The sequence below is a fragment of the Leptonychotes weddellii genome, chromosome 3 (assembly GCF_054177405.1).
Source record: "Leptonychotes weddellii isolate Sample4059 chromosome 3, ASM5417740v2, whole genome shotgun sequence".
Classification (NCBI taxonomy): Eukaryota; Metazoa; Chordata; class Mammalia; order Carnivora; family Phocidae; genus Leptonychotes; species Leptonychotes weddellii.
The window spans coordinates 49080174-49097928 of NC_138371.1; the positions used below are offsets into that span (position 1 = coordinate 49080174).

At 36.6% G+C, this 17755-nt stretch overlaps 1 protein-coding gene across 6 annotated transcripts in view; it reads left to right on the top strand.

The window, feature by feature from the left end:
- Nucleotides 1-17755, top strand: part of SESTD1 (SEC14 and spectrin domain containing 1) — a 141134-nt gene that overhangs the window by 26746 nt on the left and 96633 nt on the right. For 3 of the 6 annotated variants that reach the window (XM_081814064.1, XM_081814066.1, XM_081814061.1), the window contains exon 2: nucleotides 641-758. The exons of 1 other annotated variant lie outside the window; for it this stretch is intronic. The gene's annotated coding sequence lies outside the window, so the exon portion shown is untranslated. 2 more of the 6 variants (XM_081814063.1, XM_031030127.2) reach the window with 2 other exon arrangements.

Sequence of the window (17755 nt, forward strand, 5' to 3'; positions counted from 1 at the left end):
TTTTAATGATGAATATGATCTCAGTTGTCAAATTATTTTATGTTATAAAAACTGTACATTATGTTATGTTTTTCTTTGTTTCTTTATGATGTGCTTTCATTTAAGGAAATTTTTGGATATTTTGGATTTGTTTTTGTTATTGGTACAGCAGCTACTTGTGTATTTTGTTTATTTCCTTGTTTTTTCTACTATTCTTTGTTAGTTTTTAATGGCATGTTTTGATTCTTACTCTTATTTCATCAGTGAGTTTTACTTTTTTTTCTCTTCCATTTTTAGTTGCATTTTATCTACTTTGCCTTCAAACTGTAACTGCAGCTTTGTTTTGCTTTTAGTTTTACAAATAAATATATTAAGTCTTCACCATCAGTTCTTTGCTCAAGTTTCCCAGTCACCCACTGGTTTATATAGCTCAGTTTCTAGTAGATTTCTTAAGAAGAGCTCATGGGCACAGTTTTCCCTAGTTCTTGCATATTTAAAGTTTTTTAGTAGCCTTGATACTAGAAGGACAGCTTGGCCAGAAATAAAATCCTTGGTTCACACTTACGTTTACAATGTGGTCTTGCAGTGTATATTGTTTTTGAGAAGTCTGTTGCCAGCCTTAATTTTCTTTTTTACTTTTTTTTTTTTTTTTTTTAAGTAGGCTTCACACTCAGTGTGGAGTCCAACTGAGATCAAGACTGGGGCTGAGATCAAGAGTCAGACGCTTAACCAACTGAGCCACCCCAGGGGCTCCTACCAGTCTTAATTTTCTTGTCCTTGTAAGTTATTTCACCTCTTTGCTTGGAATACCTGGTCTTATTTTTCCTTTTATTTTTTTAAGTCTTATTTATGTATATATGTATGTATGTATGTATGTATTTATTTATTTATTTATTGAGAGAGCATGCACACTTACAAGAGCATGAATGGGGGGAGGGGCAGAGGGAGAAGAGTAGAGAGAATCCCCAGCAGCTCCACACTTAGCGCAGAGTCCAATACGGGGCTCTGTCTCAGGACTTTGAGATTATGACCTGAGCCAGCATCAAGTGTTGGACGCTCAGCTGATTGAGCCACTCATGTGTCCCTTTCGTTTTATTTTTAAAGTCTAATAGTTTTACTGGAATTTATCTTAGAGTTTATTGTAGCAAGTCATTTCTCCCTGCCATCTAGTGGGTCTTTTGTTTCTGAAGTATTTTGGATTATAGTTTTAAATATTAGTTCCATTCCAGTGTTTTGTTTTTCTTCTTTAGGGGCTTCAGTTATGCATAATTATATCTTCATTGTCTATCTTCCATATCAGAAACTTTCTATTTTTACTTTATTATCTTATTTTCATTCTCTTGTTTCTTTTACTATTTGCTCTAGTGTGTTTTATTAAATTTTTATTTGAATTTATTGTGAAGCACCATATAATTTTGTGTTCAATCCTGATGTGATTTTCTTTTTCTTTTCTTTCTTTTTTTTTTTAAGATTTTATTTCTTTGTGGGGAGAGAGAGAGAGAAAGCAAGTGTGTGTGCATGAGCAGGGGGAGGGGAGGGGTAGAGGGAGAAGCAGACTCCCTGCTGAGTAGGGAGCCTGATGTAGGACTCCATCTCAGGACCCTGGGATCATGGGCTGAGCCGGAGGTAGACGCTTAACTGACTAAGCCACCCAGGCACCCCTTTCTCTTTTGTTTCTTAACTGAGTTTAGTCATCTCTTTTTTCATATCTTTTTGCTTTTGTCATTTTTTTTTTTTTTTAGGTCTTTAAAAATTTCTGATTCAGAGTGTTTTTTCATATTCCAAATGCCCATTTAAAGAGATATAATTCAGTTTGGGATGTTTATTAAAGTTTTCTGCTTTGTTGTTGTTGTTTGGGGGGTACTTTTCATCAGCTTAGTTTTTCTGATTTCATTTTTTTTTTTTAAAGATTTTATTTATTTGACAGAGCAAGAATGAGAGCAGGAACACAAGTAGGGGGAGTGGGAAAGGGAGAAGCAGGCTCCCTCTGAGTAGGGAGCCCGATGCGGGGCTCGATCTTAGGACCCTGGGATCATGACCTGAGCCCAAGGTAGACGCTTAACAACTGAGCCACCCAGGCACCCCGATTTCATTTTTTATAGTAGTTTTGTTTAGATTAAGATTGCTTATGCCTCTGCATTTCTGTGAGCAAGGCTCATGTTTTAGGGGGATCTTATAAAAAGAATGCTAAATCAAGAGTACCCTCTCTGTCACTGTAGCAAAATATAGTTTGTTATACATCTTTATTTCTTCTTGTAGGGGAAAGGATTGTGTGTCTCTCAGTTTGCCTTAGTGGTAGATTGCTGGGAGGTGTAAGAATCAATCCTAGGAAAGGGCTCTGGAAGGGTGATAGGTGTGGTCCCTTTAATTTTAAGTGTTGAAGCCTGTGTAATGAGCTTAAGTTAAAAGGGGGATTTAAAGAAAGAATTCTGGCATATCACCGGACATAGAACTGCAGCTGGGCCCTCTTGAGGTACTGAAACCGTGGTGAGAGGTAAAGCAACTTGTCACAGATAATAAGGGACAGAGTCAGGATTTAACCCCTTGTCAATTTGACTTTAGTCTTAATCATGACACCCTGCTTCCTCTGCTTGTTTTCAGGAGCTTCATAAACAGTATTGAAGTCATTAAAAATGAGAAGTGCTGCTTTGTGCCTCCTACCTAAGTGGTATGCTTTGTACTAGAAGCACTGGTCAGTTTACGAAAGCCCTTTTAAACTTCAGTCACTTTTTAAACAATCGCCATTCTTTCTCATTTTAAAAATTTTGATTTGTTTAGTTGCTGTTGTCACAATCTCATATCTATTTTTTTTTTTTTAAGATTTTATTTATTTATTTGAGAGAGAGAGAATGAGAGACAGAGCATGAGAGGGAGGAGGGTCAGAGGGAGAAGCAGACTCCCTGCCGAGCAGGGAGCCCGATGCGGTACTCGATCCTGAGACTCCAGGATCATGACCTGAGCCGAAGGCAGTCGCTTAACCAACTGAGCCACCCAGGCGCCCACAATCTCATATCTAGAGTATAATATTAGATGATGGCAGAAATTACATTGCCTCAATTATTAGGAATATTTGCTAGTAGAGGCGCCTCGGTGGCTCAGTCAGTTAAGCGTCCGACTTTTGGTTTCAGCTCAGGTTGTGGAATTGAGCCCCATATAGGGCTCTGCACTCAGTGTGGAGCCTGTTTGAGATTCTTTCCCTCTGCTCCTCCCCGCTGCTTGCGCTCTCTCTCTTTCTCTCTAAAATAAATAAATGAAATCTTAAAAAAAGAAAGAAAGAAAGAAATATTTGCTAGCAAAAACTTCTTTTTGACTGTCTAGAGGAATCCGAGAGTTTCCTCTATGGTTCTTTCGTGAATTTTACAAATCAGATAATCTGCTCAGTGAGATGTGGGTGCTAGAATCAGTAGCCATCTAAATATTGCAAGAAAGAGCTAGGAGCTGGAAAGTATTTATAGATATCTTAAAGTGAGAAAGTGAGTGAGTTGGAGGAGGGGATGATGGTGAATATTATAATAAAAGTGAAGATATAATTCAGAAAATGGAAAAATGTTCATGTTATATTTAGTGATTTTTTTCCAAGTGTTGAAATATAGATAATGAAAACTCACTTAGGATCTAAAGGTAGTAAAGTTAAATAAGTCGGTTCTAAAAGCCAGAAGTTAGAATGGGTTGTAGCATAAAGATGGCTTTATAAAAGTGCCTCTCTCCATTCATGATCCTGATGGGCCAGGTCCCAAGATGTTTCAGTAAAGGTTCCTGAACTATGTAATTTAATATTCTGTTCAAAGTAAATGCATGCTCTATTCATAGTGCTTTGTTAAGTTTAAGATTATGTAAGATTGTTTTCTTACTCTTTCTCCTGTTTCCTAATTATTCTGCCCAGTGACTCCTAAATGAGAAAGCCATGGTGGGATCAGGAGAAGGGAGTTAATTCAGCAAATATTGTGCATTGGTCAAATCCAACACATACTTTAGATTTCAGAAATAACCTTTTTGGTTCTTTTGACTATGTAGCTAAAATAAATTGTTATTAAATTTGGAACTGTACTTTTGACTGTTGAAATGTGTTACATGCGAAACCTTTGGACTCTGTTTTAGGGTTAAACAATATGATATTTAATTGATTCTTCACCTAAGAGATCTGCCTGTCTTTGACCAGCCACTGCTCTTCACGCATTACAGTGAATGCCTATTGTGGACATACGCTTTTCTTAGTAATTTATTCACTTCAAAAAGAGTATGATATGGTGATGGTGGTAGAGGGAGGGGGAGACTGCTGAGGAAATGACCCCAGTCACAAAGTAAGAAAGACCTGAAGAGACCGGGAACAAAAGTTCTCCAGTGCCAACAAAGCAGCAGAAGCAAGGATTCTGCCTTCCTGCCTGCTTCTTTTATCTTCTGGTTTTGCCTCTGGCAGAATTGGTCTCCTCCTCCTCAGCAGTTTTACATGAGGATCAAATACTCAGATCTTTATCCATAAAAGGTTTTTAGAATATGATGATGAATATGTGAATATTTTAAGATTATGTGTAGTCTATTTTCTGTGTCTTCTTGATTTTGAAATGAAATATTGCTGAATGCAAAAAATTTTTAAAGGATTGTAGCTTCCTCTTTTTATGGTATTGGCATGTTAAATTGAGTCTTCTTAATTTTATTGTAGGCATTTTCAAGCATACAAAAACAGAGAATAGTAAAGGGAACCACTGTTTATGTATCCTCTGCTTTCAACAGTTATCAACACATGGCCAATTTTGTTCCATGTATGCCCCCCCATTATCGACGTAAATCCCAGACATATTTCATTTGCAGATATTGAAGTATGTTATTAGAAGAGATTCTTTTTTCTTTTTTTTAAAGATTTTATTTATTTATTTATTTTTAATTTTTTTTAGATTTTATTTATCTGAGAGAGACAGAGATAGTGAGAGAGAGAGAGAGCACAAGTGGGGAGGAGAGGGAGAAGCAGGCTCCCCACAGAGCAGGGAGCCCGATGCGGGACTCGATCCCAGGACCCCGGGACCACGACCCGAGCTGAAGGCAGACGCTTAATCAACTGAGTCACCCAGGCGCCCAGATTTTATTTATTTATTTGAGAGAGAGAATGAGAGACAGAGAGCACAAGAGGAAGGAAGGTCAGAGGGAGAAGCAGACTCCCCACTGAGCAGGGACCCTGATGCGGGACTTGATCCCGGGACTCCAGGATCATGACCTGAGCCAAAGGCAGTCGCTTAACCAACTGAGCCACCCAGGCGCACTTAGAAGAGATTCTTAGCAAATATAACCTTCATGTCATTATATTTAAAATATGAGCAATTCTGTTTGAGAGCTGTTAAAGACCTTTATTCATATTATAATAAAGGTTACTACATTAAACAAGAGCATGAGAAGTAATGTATTTAGACCTTGGACCCAGCCTTAGGTTTAAATGCTAATTTTGCTATTTGTGAGCTACATGACTTTGGGCAGGGTAACCTCTCTCTTCATCTCACTAAGCCTAGTTTCCTCAACTGTTAAATGGTGAAAACACTACTTCTAACAGGATTGTTGTGAGTTAGAAATGAAGCAATGAATGCAAAGTAATTAGGATACTGCTTTACAGAACATTCTAGTAATGTTACTCATTGTTATTTTTATTTGGAGGTATAAGGAAATACATAGGCAACTAATTTAAGATTCTACCTTTTCAGGATAGGTGTTATTTTAAAGTGACTTGCATTCAATTTTAAGCCTTTGATATTTAGGGCCTACAGAACAGTCTTAGTATTGGTTTTGTTCAAAGGCACATTTTATACTTTTCTCAAAAGCAGTCTTGATTTGTTTTAAAACATGATACCATTGAAAGGAATAATTATTTAACCTTTAATCAAACCTTGGATGTCTTTATGTGTGTTGGTATGAAAACTTTGAGATACCCTAAGAGGTAAGACATTAATTTATAAATCTCTCCTTGTAGGTTAAAAGTAAAAAGCAAATCTTAGTCCCCTTTTTAGTACCAATTTATTTAGGGTAGTAAGAAGTTTGGGTATCTATGAACATAAAAGTTGTATCAACATTATTGCTTATACTCTTCTTTCTTCTCTCTGGTTAATCCACTTAATCTTTATTCTTACTGTTTGACCCAGCCAGAATATACAGTATTGAACAAAATTTGTCTCTGCAGCTAAAGTTCTTTCATAGCAATGTGTTTTATTTATAGTGGAAGTTGGGGATAAATTGCTCAGCATATTCAATTCATTTTACAGACTTCCTGGAACATACTGCTTACCTATTTTTAGTATTTACTTTTTAATACTTAAACTGTATATTATTTTCATCCAGATTTCCCTAATCTACAAAATGGGCAATTCTGTTTATGTTTTAAGTTATTTTTTGACAACTTTGAGATAAAATTTACATGCCATAGAATTCATCCATTTTAAGTGTACAATTCAGTGATTTTTTTTTTTTAGTAGATTTGTGGAATTATCACTACAATTTGATTTTACACTTTCATCCATGAAGAAAGAATCCTCATGCCCATTACCAGTAATTCCCCAAACCTACTCCAGCCCTAGGCAACCACTAACTTACTTTCTGTCTCTATGAATTTGCCAACTTTGGATATTTCATATAAATGGAATCATGTAATATATGACCTTTTGTGTTTGGCTTCTTTCACTTAGTATGTTTTTAAGGTTCATTTATGTTATACCATGTATCATTACTTCATTCCTTTTTCTTGCCAATTATCCATTATATGGATGTACCACATTTTGTTTATCCATTCAGAATAGATGTGTGTTTCCATGTCTTGAGTGTTATGAATAGTACTGCTATGAACATTTATGTGTTTTTGTGGGGATGTATTTATTTATTTAAAAAATTATTAACATTTATGAAATAATGGTTCTCTGCTATTTGTGTTTTTATTTATTTATTTATTATTTTTTTTATTAAAAGATTTTATTTATTTATTTGACAGAGCGAGACACAGCGAGAAAGGGAACACAAGCAGGGGGAGTGGGAGCGAGAGAAGCAGGCTCCCCGCTAAGCAGGGAGCCCGATGCGGGACTCTATCCCAGGACCCTGGGATCACGACCTGAGCCAAAGGCAGACGCTTAACCGACTGAGCCACCCAGGCATCCCTTTATTTATTTATTTTTTAAAAATTTATTTGAGAGAGAGAGATTTTTATTTAATCTTAAATAAATAAATTTAAGATTTATTTATTTGAGAGCAGCAGGGAGGGGCAGAGGGAGAGGGAGAAACAGGCTTCCTGCTGAGCAGGGAACCTGATGTGGGGCTCGAAACCAGGACCCTGGGATCATTACTGGAGCCGAAGGCAGACACTTAACCAACTGAGCCATCCAAGTGCCCCTATTTGTGTGTTTTTAATTTAGATTTTATTTTGTGATAATATAGTGGAGAGAAGCACTGTGCAGGGTTTTAGGGTTTCATGAAATTGGGGTTAATGTTATTTGCTGTGCAGCCTTAGGAGGGTAAATCTATGTCCTCTAGATCTCCATTTCTGCTCTAGATTGGATGTTTTTGTCCCCCCCCCCCAAATTCATATGTTGAAAACTAATCCCCATTGTGATGGTATTTGGAGGTGGGCCTTGGGAGGTGATTAGTGTGCTCTTATAAAAGAGACCCCAGAATGCTCCCTTGCCCTTCCCACCATGCAAGGACACATGTAGAGGATGGACCTCTTGTGGGTCAGGAAGTGGGCCTTCACCAGACACCTCTGTATTGATCTTGGACTTCTCAACCTCCAGAAATGTAAGAAATAAATTTCTGTTATTTATAAGATACCCACTTTATGGTATTTTGTTATAGCAGCCTGACCAGAACCATGAGAAATAAATTTCTTTTGGTATTTTTGTTATAGCAGCCCAAACAGACTAAGACAGTTTCCTTATCAATATAATGAAAAAGTTGGAGTAGATGCTGTCTATGATTCTTAGTCTGTGATTTATAAATCTGTTAATTTCTGTATGATCTTGGGGAAATTCTCTTTGCCTCCCTTTTCTCATCAGAAAAAATGGGGTTACTAACAAAATAGTATGTTGTTGTGAGGATGAAATAATATTCTTGAGCATAAAAAAATGCCAAGATGTATTGAGTTACTTAAAGTTGTGGCCATTTTAGTGTGTTGGGCCAAGAAAGCCTTAGGAGGGAATGCCTTGGAGAATCAGTGGTAGTAAATCAGTGATTAGTGGAGGAAGGAAAATTTACCTGCTAATAATAGATTTATTGAGTGCCTACCATCCTGGAGTATATTAAATACTATACATATATTAGCTCACTGAATTCTCAGTCCTGTGAGTTAGTTCAAGGATTATGCTTGTAAGTGAAATTAAAGTAATTGCCTAAGCCACCTAGTTAGTAAATGACTGCTTTGGAGTCACACCTTGTCTCCAAGGCCATGATCTTTATTTACCACTGCACTAAACTGCCTTTTAGAAAGAACAGCTCTTTGGAACAGAATCCCATGGCAGAGAAGTTTTCAGCGGGGGAGGTCTTTGCTTGGGGAAAGGTAGCTAGTATTATTAACAGTCCTTATGAGGTATAAAAGAGGTGATCATTTTATGAATAGTTTTTCATGTGTCTTATATTACTTTGTTCCATTGATGGTGAAGTGACATTTTAGTGAACAAGTTAAAGGATTTGCAGTATGTTCAATATTGCTTTTGTGGTTTTGTAGTTTAAAAAAACAATACATTACAGTGTACATTGTTTTTTTAAATGAGATTTTTAGTATGATGGAAAATAACTCTTTTACATGTTCCACTGGCTTCTTTCTGCCGGGTAATACTGTAATTCCATTTTTGAGTAGTTAACTTAAATACTTGAGTAGTTAACTTAAATACTTTTAAACATTTTTTAGTATGATTTTTTACTTTTTTTCCAGTGTGGTGTTTGGTATGTGCCTTATATTGATATTATATAAACAAAAAAATGTGATAGTGCCAAAATCTCAGTTCGTGTTATATGTATATTTCAGTTGAACAAAAGTTCTCTTGTGAATGTGTGGTATCCAACATATAAACAATTGGATACTAAAAATTAATTTTTATGCCAATTCTTTGGAATTAGGAATCTGATGATACATTGAACCTTTGTTCAAATCCATTAGACTGTTAATATCTGGGATAGATACTGGATTTTGTCTGAGATCAGCTCAGTGAAAGGCATGTATGTCTTTGCCAAGAATAGAGGAAGAACGCGTCTTTCTAGGGTAAAGGTTAGGAGAGAAGAGGTTTGGTGATTACCCAGAGAAATTCTGAGATGAAGAGAAGGGCAGGAGATCTATAGCAGGTGAAGAGGGATTGGAATCTAGAAATGAGAGTTTGTAAAGTTATTATGGCTGGACGTGCTTCTTCCTCTGGTGATAGAGGGAGACCTACCCAGCCAGGTGAACTCGATGGGCATATTCATTGCCCTGGAGAAGGAAGTGGTCCAGGCTTCTTGGAGCTCAGGAAGACTGAGATGCAGAAACCATGCAGGTAGAGAGCTCATCTGAGAGCTTTGGAAACCTATAAAGAGGCTTTAGCCCTGGGATTCTCTATAGCTAGGGATGCCAGAAATACCTTTACCTTCCTGGAATTCTTCAAGCCTGATTCACTTTGCTAAAACAATATTCCCTTTTCTTGCTCTTCCCCACTTTTGGTGAAGAAGCAGCCAAACTCCTGAGAATTTATCACTACACAGACAAAAAGAACCAAAGATTTGAAAAGTTTATACAGTTAAGGAATTTTTATATTGGGCTTTCAAACAATGGAGGTTTGCATCTGCTAGGGCTTTGGTAGAATAGTTAGAGTTGTGGAGAAATCCTTAAGGAACTGACTTCCCTATGTTTCTGACCTTGTAGATAACAGTGTCACTGGCTCCTTTGGAAAAGGGGCAGGGCAAGAAGGGTGGTGTAGGAGTAGTTGCTTGTATTGTTTTTGAGGAGAGTAAAGTGGTGTCCTATTATTAACAGTAGACTTGAATTTTTGAAGTTTAGTTATAGTATAGGACTTTTAATGTCCCACTGAACTTAATACAGATTTTTTTTCTGTCTTTTGAGGTAGATTATTGATATTTTCATAGCAAACTCAAAATATTTCTCTTTCTAACCTTTCTTCCTTTCTCCCTTCCTTTCTTCCTTTCTCCCTCCCTTATTGAATAAACTAGGTCCTGATGCATTTGTAAAAATGATACTATACAATGATATTTTAGCTTTCAGTTTTATTTAGAGAAATTATAGTTTTAGCTAGATGTGTATTATGGTTAACCAAAGTTAACCATTATTTTATCACTTTTATTTAAAATCTATTCAAACGGATTGTTCATTCATTTAGAATTCTCAATGTTATTGTAAAACCAGATTAATAATCATACACTGGCATAACGAAAAATTACATAAATTTTCAACTCTTGATCTGCTTCACTGTTGTATTATTGTAAAGTTGGATAATGTTTATTTCTGCATAATTTTATATATGGCTATGTAGAGTGATGAACCTAGTTAGGTAGTATCTATGTGTGTGCTTGTTTTCATCTCCAAGATTGCTTTTACTTCATAACAACAGTTGAAGGTATTTCTAATCTGAATTTAAGGACAGCTGTAGTATTTCTTCTGGAAATGCAGGCTAAGGAGCCAGCATTCTGATTTTGTTCATTGCCATTATGTGTCTACATGATGTAGACTTATTAGAGATGATTTAGTTAGCTTTAGGCTATCCTAATGGGTTTTCACTGGTTGTTAAAGCTCTTTGAAGAATCTAACTAAATTTTCCAAATAAACTGGTTGATTTATACTTACTGAGAGAGGAGTTCCAGTGTACCCACTCATATCATCAATTACAATCTGTTAGGAAGTGTAATTTGCCCAGTCTTGATTAAAAGGCTTGCCATTCTCTTTTCCTTATGCTCAGTGCATCCTCTGCTGCCCTCTAAAGGCTGCCCATAGGTAGTACCATTGATGTCCATCTAACCACCATCCCGGACCTGCCTTTCTCTAGCATCCAGCAGTTCATGTACCTGCTGGATCTGTGGGAGACTGTCCCAGTAGAAAGAAACTGGGAGGAGCTGCTTTGAAGGAAAAGCATGCACATATGATCCTATGATTGCCCCACACTTGGAATAATGTTAGGATTTATAGGGTGTTTGTTTCATATATTTCTTCATTTGTTTATACATTCATTTATTAGATTTTTTTGAATGCCAAGTCTGTCTAGCACCTAACGTTGCCTAGATTTGTTAGGTGCTTATTATAGTTTTGTTAAATGAGGAATGAATGAATGAGTAAATACAAAGATAAATCAGAGATGATCTCTGGCCTTGGGGAGACAAGATACCAATTTACCTATTTGGCTGTCCAAATTTTCCTCTTTTAATGCTCCAAGATCTTGGGAGAGATGTTCAAAGTAGAAGATGGATACAAATATTAGTTGAAACTTAGTCTCCTTTACATATCTAGTTCTTAGAATTTGTCATCTCTAATTGTAAAGATCTGTTATTTATTTATTTTCCCACTTGTATGATGTACTTAGAGTAGTGAAATTCATAGAGACAGAGAAGAGAATGGTTGCGGGGTGATGGGTTGGGGCATGGGAAAATGAAGAGTTGTTTAATGGGAACAGAGTTTCAGTTTTGCAAGGTGAAAAAAGTTCTGGAGTTGGATGGGGTGATGATTGCACAACAGTGTGAATGTACTTTATAAGGGCTCTGTTTTAGGTAGGATTATTTTGTGGCCAGGAGTGGTAATAATTGACTTCAGTGTTTCTTGCTTTTGGTTGAAGATAACATGCAGTCATGGTTGCACATTTTTCTTTATATTCACTTGACTCCCAAGGCATCTCATCTGCTATAAACTCTGACTTTCTGCCTCTTTTATATTTAATAAAATGTAACAAAATGGGTCATTTTAAATGACCGTATGTGAAATATGACATGTTTTTGTTAAGCATGTTGTGAATTGTTTAATTCTTCCATTTCTTTTTTTTTTTTTTTAAGATTTTATTTATTTATTTGACAGAGAGAGAGACACAGCGAGAGAGAGAACACAAGTGGAGGGAGTGGGAGAGGGAGAATCAGGCTTCCTGCTGAGCAGGGAGCCTGATGCGGGCGGGGCTCAATCCCAGGACCCCAGGATCATGACCTGAGCCGAAGGCAGATGCTTAATGACTGAGCCACCCAGGCGCCCCTAATTCTTCCATTTCTTAACTTGCTTCATGTAGCAAGTTTTTAAGAAAATTATTTTCCTTGCTTTATTAATTAATTAATATCAGGTACATGTTCATCATTGCCTTCTTTTCTTGTTTGAGAATATGATCCACTCAAATATATTTAGGTTGAATAAGCTTCTTGTGAATAATAATGTTTGTCTCTATCTTACTGGAGAAGAGCATGACCTTTGTATTATGTAACATTTTATTGTGGTGATGTAGTGGATGGTTGTATTTTGCAAGATTTTCCTTTATTTTTGTGTTTTGTACATTATTTTAACTATTCTGTGAGATATAGGAGATAACCAGAGATAGGCAAATTTTTTTTATGGCTGTGCTAATGAGTTGAAAAATCTAAAGCAAATAACTTTGGAAAAACTATTTAATTGGAACTAGTAGTACAGTAATCATTTTTCATTACCCATCTGTTTTGTGATGGCAATGAAAGATTCGTGGAAAGGAGACTCTAGAAGGGTAAACATCACAGCTTTCTTTTTTTTAATTTTTTAATTTTTTAAAGTTTTTTTTTTTAGAGTGAGTGCAAGTGGGGGGAGAGGAAGAGGGAGTGAGGGAATCTTTTAAAAAATTTTTTTATTTAAATTCAATTTAGGTAATATATACTGTATTATTAGTTTCAGGGGTAAACCTTAATGATTCATCAGTTGCATACAACTCCCAGTGCTCACCACCTCAAGTGCCCTCTTTAATGCTCATTGCTCAATTACCCCATCCCCCACCCACCTTCCCTCCAGCAACCCTCAGTTTGTTAACTACAGTTAAGAGTTTCTTATGGTTTTCCTCCCTGTTTATTTTATTTTATTTATTTATTTTCCTTCCCTTACCCTCTGTTGATCTGTTTTGTTTCTTAAATTCCACATATGAGTGAAATCATATGGTATTTGTCTTTCTTTGATTGACTTCACTTAGCACAATACCCTCTAGTTCTATCCATGTCATTGCAAATGGCAAGATTTCATTCTTTTTGATGACTGCGTAATATTCCATTGTATGTATATGTGTGTGTATGTATAAATATACATATATATATATATATATATATATACACACGTACATACCACGTCTTATTTATCCATTCGTGTGTCAGTGGACATCTGGGCTCTTTCCGTAGTTTGGTATTGTGAACATTGCTGCTATAAGCATTGGGGTGCATGTGCCCCTTAGAATCACTGTGTTTGTATCCTTTGGATAAATACCTAGCAGTTCAATTGCTGGGTCATATGGTAGTTCTATTTTTAACTTTTGGAGGAAACTCCATACTGTTTTCCAGAGTGGCTGCACCAGTTTGCATTCCCATTAACAGTGTAAGAGGGTTCCCCTTATTCTGCATCCTCACCAACATCTATTGTTTCCTGACTAATTTTAGCTATTCTGACTGGAGTGAGGCAGTATCTTATTTTGGTTTTGATTTGTATTTCCCTGATGCTGAGTGATGTTGAGCATTTTTTCATGTGTCTGTTAGCCATAAGAGAGAGAGAGAATCTTAAGCAGGCTCCACACCCAGTGTGGAGCCTGATGCGGGGCATGATCTCATGACCTGAGCCGAAATCAAGAGTCAGACACTTAACTGACTGAGCCACCCAGGTAGGTGCCCCAGCAGCTTTCATTTCTTGGCTACTTTACATTTTATCCATGAGGTCATTTGAAATGGCCTATATTTCTCATTAAGCTACTTTTTCATCACTTTCAGCATATTCTTAAAAAAAAGCTGTTTGATTAAAAAAAAAGTCTTAGTATTTTGTCATGCTTGGATGGTTCTGTAAAGTAATGGAAAGTTTGGATAAAACATCCATCTCTCAGGAATCAGTGACAAAAAAGTAAGACTGCTTCTAGATATCATAGTGTGTCAAGGTAAATCTAGACTGGAGACTCAGACCATCTATCTTTTTCACTTTAAGTATATGGAGAATAATACAATGGTGAAAAGTTTGGCATTGTTGGTATACAATCAATAACATGACTTGCAAAGCTTGGATAACACAGATACTACTTTAAGGGTCAGCTGCAGTCATCATTTCTTATGCCTTGTGGGATCTTTGGAATTCCAGATGGTCTTTTCTCTTGGGTACTGGTTAATTGGGTTTTAGTGTGGCAGTGGTTTAAACCTTAGTATTGCTGGACATTTTCATTCAGAATAAATGACAAAAAATTAAAAAAAAAAACATTAAATGATTGCAGATACCATCTACTAAACTCTGAATTATGGTTTTGTTTCCTATACCAAGCACGTTTCTCTGTTGACTAAATGGGAAGGATATTCTAGCTAACTTAAGCAGAAAAGGGATTTATTGGAAGGATGTTATATAGCTCACAGAATTGATAATAAGGATGGAGAAATAGGCTCAGAAAATAGGAAGGAACCAAAGGCAATTGAGAATTGGTCTGTGCTCATGCCAAAGGAAAAGTTTAATTAGGAAGCCAGTTCTGTTTCTATGATTATGTTGTTCCTGTATCTGTATTACCCCTTCAAGGTTGAAATTCCTTTGTGGCAGTATCCTCTTGACAACCTAGAGCAGCAGTTCTCTTGTTTCCAGCTTATAGGGCGGTCTCTTAGGTCAAAACTGTTTATAACGATTCTTATATCACTTGCCATTTGCACTGTTGATTGTAGAAGCAATGGTAGGCAAAAGTTATGGTGCCTTAGCATGGATTAAGGCAATAGCACATATGTATATCTCATATATATATATATTTGTGTGTGTATATATGTTATATAAATATATGTATATATATTAATTTTGTATATAGTTTAGAGCTCCATCTTGTTCATTTGGCCAGATGTCACTGGATATTTTCAGAGCTGTTTTATCAGTAAGTTGATAATGTAGTGTGAGAATATCATTACTGGAATATATTGCTTGGGTATGAATCCTAACTTCCCCACTTAACTAGTTGTGAGATGCTGGGCAATGTTTAACCTGTCTAAGCTCCAGAGGAGGATTAAATAAGTTAATACAAATAAATAATTTAGAACAATGTATGGCTTATAATAAATATTTAGTAAATGTTTATTTTCATTATTATCATAATTATTTTTGGGGAGGAAAAATTTTTCTCTGCCTTTGAAGATTCTTTAGTCTAAGAATTTTTTTTTTTAAAGCTTTTATTTATTTATTTGAGAGAAAGAGAAAGAGAGCGCAAGCAGGGGGAGTGGCAGAGAAAGACGGAGAAGCAGGCTCCCCAATGAGAAGGGAGCCGGAATTGGGGCTTGATCCCAGGACCCTGGTATCATGACCTGAACAAAGGCAGATGCTTAACTGACTGAGCCACCCAAGCGCCCCGGAGCTGGTCTGAGAATTAAATTGACATGAGACAGATTGACAAGAGAAAATCAAATTAATTACCTATAGGGAATCCACATAATTATGAGATTCTAAAGACAGCCGGGCAAAATGAGGTATATATGTCATCCTGAACTTAGGAGAAAGGGGTAGGAAAGCAATTCACAGGAAGATGAAAAAGAGTAAATGTTTGGTAAACAAATGTTGGGCCCTATAGAAACAATAGGAACAATAAGTTATAGAGAGGACTTTAATCAAAGATCAAAGTTTGCTTAAGTTCCTCCCTGTCTACTGCTCTGAGTTCATATTATAACGTGGTTTTCTATAGTGATAGCTCTCTTCCTGGAGCAGGCCCTTTAAGTTCTTTTAGGCATTTAGGGGGAAGGTCAGAGTTTCTGTGTCTTTTGGGCCTTGATTATTTTTGTTTTTAGCTCAAAATAATCTGAATGTTCAAGTGGCATATCTGGGGACAACTAATTCACTCTGAACCCCCACATTATCAAGTTTTCAAATCTGGTCTCTGACAAGGTGGTCACAAGAGAAGGGACCATAGATATGAATCTGAGCTGTTTGGTTTTTGTAGAGCTGGGTAACTGATTCATCAGGTTAAGATACTGATCTGGAAGTATGAACTGCTGGTTTTATTTTATTTATTATTATTATTATTTGTTTATTAAGATTTTATTTATTTATTTGACGGAGAGAGAGACAGCAAGAGAGGGAAGGGAACACAGCAGGGGGAGTAGGAGAGGGAGAAGCAGGCTACCTGTTGATCAGGGAGCCCGATGCGGGGCTCGATCCCAGGACCCTGGGATCATGACCTGAGCCAAAGGCAGACGCTTAACGACTGAGCCACCCAGGCGCCCCTATTATTATTTTTTAAGATTTTATATACCTGAGATAGAGTGAGAAAGAGTGAGAGAGCACAAGTTGGGGGGAGGGGCAGAGGGAGAGGGAGAAGCAGGCTCTCCACTGAGCAGGGAGCCTGCTGTGGGGCTCCATCCCAGGATCCCGAGATCATGACCTGAGCCAAAGGCAGACAGTCAGCCGACTGAGCCATCCAGGCGCTCTTGCTACTGGTTTTAGATTTAAAATGTATAATGTGAGCTTTTCCATCATGTTTCCTACTAGTTGTATGTCAGCTGGGGCCAATGTAGAACAAAAATGAACAAATTGCAAACAAATATTCAAGAATAAAACTTGAAAAATATATCCTATTTAGTTTGATAGTGATTTTTTCTTTGTAGACAGGTACAAATAATGGTAATTTTTTTTGTATACACAGAAGCTGTAAAATAATATATTTCTTTAAGTAATTTTGTTTAGTCATTATTTGACAAATATTAAGACCACATCTTTTTTCGTTAATACCTGAGTTTTTTTCCTTAAAAGACTTTTTTTTTTAGGGCAGGGCTATGACTTGAGTTTTTAGTTCCAGCTGATAGCAGTATCTGAAATGGGATACGTTCATAGCTAATTTTTGCTGAGTAAGTAATATATTTTCATATGGAGTCACATTTTCTACTCTGCTTGAAAATTATTTTCAAAAGAGTATGCTTTGTGGTGACTATAGTTTATAATACTTTACTGCATATTTGAAATTGCTAAGAGAGTAGGTCTTAAAAGTTGTCATAAAAAATTTTGTAACTATGGTGAGGGATGTTAACTAGTCTTACTGTGATCACTTTGCAATATATGCAAATAATGAATCATATTGTACACATGTCAGTTATATCTCAATTAAAAAAGGAGGCTGTTAAAAAAATGAGTATGGCTTCACTAAATACAATGCAAATTCGTGGGGTATTGCAAGGAGCTGTCACAGTATATTGCGATGGTGGGTCACTGTGAGGTGGGATGGGGAAGGGAAGGATAAAATGTGCTGGAGAATACTCTCAGACATGCAGCTAAGTATAGGTGGATAATATAATTGAACCTTTGATTTTTTTGTTTTGTTTTGTTTTAAATGTCCTGCTCTCCTCAAAATCCTGTTTTATTAGTATACCGGGCTGGCTAAGCCTCCAGATGCCTGCACAAGACAAGAAACTGTCTTGTCCTTAGGCCTTGCTGTATGGATATTTATTGTATTTTGTATTTAGGCATAACCCCTGGCTGTGTCCAAGTGAACACTAGAAAACTAAACCAAGAACAGTTAATTATAGCTTGATAGGAAGAGATCATCAGCTGGGTTAATCAAATTTTTCCCTGGAGATTTAAAAAAAATTCAGAATGTGGAGAGATGGAGACAGTAACAGTGGGGACAATAATTGAAACAGTGTATTAGGA